The following is a 6053-nucleotide window of genomic DNA, read 5'->3' on the forward strand; positions in this document are numbered from 1 at the left end:
TTTGTATTTTTAGTAGAGACGGGGTTTCACCATGTTGACCAGGATGGTCTCGATCTCTTGACCTTGTGATCCACCCGCCTCGGCCTCCCAAAGTGCTGGGATTACAGGCTTGAGCCACGGCGCCCGGTCCACACTCTTTTTTCTTTTCTTTTCTTTCCTTTTTTTTGAGACGGAGTCTGGCTGTAACCCAGGCTGGAAGGCAATGGCTTGATCTCGGCTCACTGCAACCTCCGCCTCCTGGGTTCAAGAGATTCTCCTGCCTCAGCCGCCTTAGTAGCTGGGACTACAGGCATGTGCCACCACGCCCGGCTAATTTTTACATTTTTAGTAGAGATGGGGTTTCACCATGTTCTCCGGGCTGGTCTTGAACTACTGACCTTGTGATCTGCCTGCCTCAACTTCCCAAAGTGCTGGGATTCGAGGCGTGAGCCACTGGACCTGGCCCTGGGACACACTCTTTTAGTGTAGGTTTCAAGAAAACTGTGAAACACAGACGTTAACAGTAGGTGAAGTCAGAAGCTCCTCTGTGCTGATTTCCAAAATATCTAGCAGTCGGCCATTCTCTGACGGTGGCCTCACATCTAATAAAGAGAACATCTTGCCACTTGTCATGTGAGGAGCCGGTCCTAGCCAGGGGGAGGACTCCAAGCTTCCAATCTTTCTTAGAATTTTAGATTGAGAATCGACAGGAAACAGATAAACGCAGATAAATCGGCAAAGGTATTGAACAGACTCCTCGTAACTGTACTTATGACCACAATAAAAATCGAAGAAATAGAAATTTGAGTAAAATAATTAGCTATCTATTTGGGGCCTAGGAAATCACAAAATATGTTTAGAATTTAATTAGAATGATGGGTGATTTTTGTTTTCTTATTTTCATTTGCCGTATTTTAAAAAATACTGAGTATGTGCTATTTTCATAACCACCCAATAGCATTTGATAATACGCTCTAAAACGAATGAGCCCAGTTCATTTTATTCATGTTCAGGAAGCTAAAGTCAGCCAGTGGAAACACTGCAGTGAGCTGGCTGTGCATGGTCTATTTGTACCTGCCACTTACTTTGCTGATATCTTGGATTGGCAGGCATAGCTCTCATTTTATCAGATACAAGAGAAATGGGAAGTGACACAGAATTCCCACACAGGTGAAGGGGGCATTTTTTTTAATTGAGCAGATACTATGTCCTGTGTGTTATGCTCAGCACTTTACACCTGTACCTCATGCCATCCTTAAATGAGACTGAGTGGGGCTTTTCAATTGGAAAGAATGCTGTAGTCCAATGGCTAATAAACAGATATCAACATACAGCAAAGCTTGGCATTAAAATTATTTTCAGAAGATATGAGAAGACTGCTTTTTTTGGGTCTTGGATTGTTTGTAGAGCCTCAGTGTTTAATATCCGAGACCCGGGTGCCTAATTCCCCCCACTGGGTCCTGTCACTGACTCGCTGGATGACCTTAGTGAAATCATTTTCCATCTGTGAGTGTATTTCCTTGCTGTGAAGACGAAACTAAGAATACTTACTGCCTTCATGGGTTATGGTAAGGACTAGCTGAGTAATCTTTACTAAGAAATGGTAACTTTTTCAAGCGAGAGTGGGAGGGAAAAAATGCCCGTCTCATCATATAGGAAACCTGTTTGGGCGTTTTCTGACCCTAAAGTGATATAAAGAAAATAGAAGACTTGTCTTCAACCTCCTTTGTTAGAGTATGAGACAAAGCTGGCTGAATTCCGCTGTTCTTTGGTGCTGGCTAAAAACAGCTCAGTCGCCCATGAGCAGCGCGGTCACAGGCTGTCTGCCGGCCACAGGGTGTGCTCCGGAGAAACCCTCTCCACCAGCCTGACCTGTGCTTCCCCACGGAGCTGACCCGCCCGGGCCATCCAGCCTTCTCTCTCCCAAAGCTTCCAAAGCTCACTCCCTTTCAGGTGCTAGGTCCACCATCAATGTTTCTTTGACTAATCTAGTTTTACAAGTGGCAGGTAGAAAACCTGAAAAATAGAAAACAGAAAAATTCTGCCCCACGTGCATTATTTTTTAAACTATAATTTTATTCTTCTCTTTGACGTGAATGTCCAGTTCTCATAGCTAAGAAGGTCCAGAGGTACAACTCAGAAGTGTAGAAGAAAATGGGCTGCAATGGGAAGGGTTTCCCTACTGGTTTTCCAACTGTCTTATGGCAGCCTTGAACACTAATCTCTTTGAGCTTCAGTTTCCAGTGGGAAATATTAACCTTATAGAATTGTGAGGATCAGAGACCTTTGATTTATTTATGCTTCATGTCATACGTAGCGCACATAATGGGCATGGGCACCAAGTTCCTTACCTTCGTAATCTGGTGGCAAACAAGGTAAGCCCTGCCCTGATAGAGCCCATGTTGCAGGGGAGGTTAAGTCCCAAGTACGGGTCTATAGCTCAGGTTCTAACAGGTGAACAGCCCATAACACAGTGGGCGTGTCTGTGTTGGGTGCTTCATTTATCCTCCAAACATCAGACAAAAGGACACAGTGAGGGGTCATTTGGTCTCATGTTGCACCCCTTTTTCACTACTTGTTCAAGCGACAGTGACTGAACACCCGGTTCCCACGCGCAGGGAGTTCTGCTGGGCACTAGGAACACTGAGATCGATGGGACCCTGCCTTGGGCTGGCAGTCGGAGTAGGGGAGGCAGACACTAAACAGGCGTTACGCTCAGAGCACTGAGTGCCACCAGCTCTTAGAGAATGCGGCAAGCTGGGACTAGGAACTGAGTCCTGAGGATGAAGAGGCATCTGTGACGAAGGGTGGCAGTGACACGGTGGGGAAGGTGGAGTTCGTGCTGTAGACGCAGAGGACAGAGGAAAAGGCTGTGCGGGGGACCGGGTATTTGCTGCTTTTGGTATGTCACAGAACAGTTCAATTCAGTGTGAGGAGCTGGGAGGGAGCGGGGGATAGGCAGTTAAGAGGTGAGAATAAAAACTGGAAGAGTGAAGGAGTTGGCCTGTGCGTGGTGCTGACCTTGGAAAAGGAAAGAGATGGGAGACTGGGAGTGGGAGGGGCTGGTGACCTGGAGAAGGCACCAGGACCAGGAACAGTCAGGGGTGGCGTCCCGGGGAGGGTGGATGAGACTTAGTGAGTGGCTGGTGTGGACGCTGGTGTGGACACTGAGGAGACTCGGAGAACAGGACCAATGTCTCCTGCAGGGAGGGTGTGGTGACATTAACCAGGGGAGGCTGAGAGCACCACCTTTGACACCAAATCCCACCTCTAGGTCTTCCCTGTGGCCCTGGGCAAATGACTTATCTGTGTCTCAGACTCTTCACCTAAAAGTGAGGATGACGGTAATAGAACCTCACAGAATGTGGCTTCATTGTGTAGATGAAGTAGCATGACACATGGAGGCATCAAAACTGTGCCTGGCACATCCCAAGTCCTCAATAAGGTTGAGGATGTTATTTTCAGGGAACATCAAGAGACAGAATCTTTTTCAAAAAATTAAATTAAATTAAATTTTTATTTTTTTAATAAAGTGATAGGGTCTCACTATGTTGCCCAGGATGGAGTGCAGTGGCTATTCACAGGCGGATGCCACTACTGATCTGCACAGGAGTTTTGACCAGCTTCGTTTCCAACCTGGGCCGGTTCACCCCTCCTTAGGCAACCTGGTGGTCCCCCACTCCTGGGAGGTCACCATATTGATGCCGAACTTAGTGCGGACACCCGACCGGCATAGCTCACGACAGCCCGGAACTCCTGGGCTCAAGCGATCCTCCAGCCTCGGCCTCCCAAGTAGCTGGGAATACAGGCACATGCCACCGCGCCAGGCAAGACAGAGAATCTTGAAGGAGAAAGAAGGCTTAGGGTGGTCCAGTTCTGATTACATGACAAAAAGCTGCCTCAAGACTCTGAGGACATCATGGCCACCTTTGTCAAAAGAAGGTGAACTGTGCAGTGTAGTGTTAGCCTGGAAGCCCCCGGCTGTGGAAACCCAGAGCAACTCTTCTGAGATTTCCTCTCAACCAGAGGCAAGTAGAGCTGTGGACCCTACATTTATTTCAGGGCTGGGGCAAGAAAATGTGAACGAATGGGTTAAGCCGAGTCCCGTGGGTTATCCGGTCTGCAATGTTGGAGACCAGGCTGGCTCCCAGGGAGACCATGAAATGGGTGTAGTCTGTTTTGACCTAACTGCCTCCCACCTTCTCTGATGTTTCTCTAAAGATCAATTCCTCCTAAATCTTCTTTTTTTTTTTTTTTTTGAGACGGAGTTTCGCTCTTGTTACCCAGGCTGGAGTGCAATGGCGCGATCTTGGCTCACCGCAACCTCCACCTCCTGGGTTCAGGCAATTCTCCTGCCTCAGCCTCCTGAGTAGCTGGGATTACAGGCACGTGCCACCATGCCCAGCTGATTTTTTGTATTTTTAGTAGAGACGGGGTTTCACCATGTTGACCAGGATGGTCTTGATCTCTTGACCTTGTGATCCACCCGCCTCGGCCTCCCAAAGTGCTGGGATTACAGGCTTGAGCCACCGCGCCCGGCCTAATCTTCTTTTTAAATACTTAATTTCTCTGGGGCAGTTTTAGGCTCACAGCAAAATTGAGCAGAAGGCACAGGGATTTCCCATGCGCCCTGCCCTCCATCCCTGTGCAGCCTCCCCCATCAGCAAGACCCTGCACCAGGGTGGTCCGTCAGCCGCAGCTGAGGAAGCCACACTGACCCGTCGTTACCACCCAGGCTCCACACTGTACAGTAGGGTTCACTATCTCTTCATGGCACCAACGAATAACAGTTTTAGTTGATGATTTTTAAAGGCTATGCACCCTATTGGGAGCGTAGGGTACCTCGCCTTGCCTGACAACCAAGGCATTTCAGAGCCAGCCCCCTCCATCTCCTATCACTCACAAACAATCAAGCGCCCGGTGCTGGAATGGCTGAGGGCCTCACCTGGACACTCACCACTGTTTTTGAGACTTTGGAACCACATTCTTCCTCTTCATCTTCACATTTGCTTTCATTCTGGACACATCCGACTCTGTGACCTCTTAGCTCCTTAACCCAGTGACCTTGCTTTCCAGTGGGCCACGGCTTCCCTTTCTCACGGCGCAGAATGTGAGTCTGAACCACGTGATCTCTTGCAACTGCCCCACCTCCTGCATCAGAGGCTCAAACATCCTCCTCGCTGCCCGCAAACCCTGCCCTGCAGCTTCCTGCTTGAGCATTCCCTGCACAGCCTCCTCTACTTCTGGGTGACTTTCCCTGACCCCTACTTTTTCCTTATTCGTGGCTCCCCACTGTTAACTTGCCTGACATCCAGGCTGGATTCTGTTCCATCATGTCAACCGTGCCCTCTTTCTGTTGCACGTGCTGGCAAAAATCTGACGAACCCACCTACCCTCACTACATTCACTATCTGTTCGCTCTCAGGCAGCTGAGGACTGAGGAGCAGCCCCAGCCAGGCAGGTTGGGGTCACTCTAAACTCACAGTCACCAACTACAGGTGGGGCTCTGTTCGGCTGGCCATCTCATTACACGTCTCTGACTTGCTCACCACCCTGCCCTCCAAAAAAGCTTTTCAGACACTATCTCCTTCTGCCTCAAACATCTCACCTCCTGCTCCGTGACTTTGCTTCATATGTCACACGAAGAAATGTTAATACCACCAGCAAAGACCACCCTCAACTTCTGGTCAGGAAATCCGGAACACAAGCTGCATCTGACGTGGTTTTCTTCTTCTCTCTTCTCATTACAGTGGAGTGGCTATTCCTCTTCTAAAAAACCTTTTGGCTCTCTGAGCAGCACCATGGCAGTTGGCAAGAATAAGCGCCTTACGAAAGGCGGCAAAAAGGGGAGCCAAGAAGAAAGTGGTTGATCCATTTTGTAAGAAAGATTGGTATGATGTGAAAGCACCCGCTATGTTCAATATAAGAAATATTGAGGCTGGGCGCGGTGGCTCGCGCTTGTAATCCCAGCACTTTGGGAGGCCGAGGCGGGTGGATCATGAGGTCAAGAGATTGAGACCATCCTGGTCAACATGGTGAAACCCCGTCTCTACTAAAAATACAAAAATTAGCTG

The 6053-nt window shown here is 48.8% G+C and overlaps 1 pseudogene across 1 annotated transcript in view; it reads left to right on the forward strand.

Annotated features, from left to right (window-relative positions):
- Positions 1-6053, forward strand: part of LOC119471778 — a 26334-nt pseudogene that overhangs the window by 19408 nt on the left and 873 nt on the right. Inside the window, exon 5 of the transcript XR_005200862.1 lies at positions 5777-5857. The product of XR_005200862.1 is annotated as a 40S ribosomal protein S3a-like (transcript). The remainder of the gene's footprint in view (positions 1-5776; positions 5858-6053) is intronic.

The sequence above is a fragment of the Cebus imitator genome, unplaced genomic scaffold, assembly GCF_001604975.1.
Source record: "Cebus imitator isolate Cc_AM_T3 unplaced genomic scaffold, Cebus_imitator-1.0 Scaffold73, whole genome shotgun sequence".
Lineage (NCBI taxonomy): Eukaryota > Metazoa > Chordata > Mammalia > Primates > Cebidae > Cebus > Cebus imitator.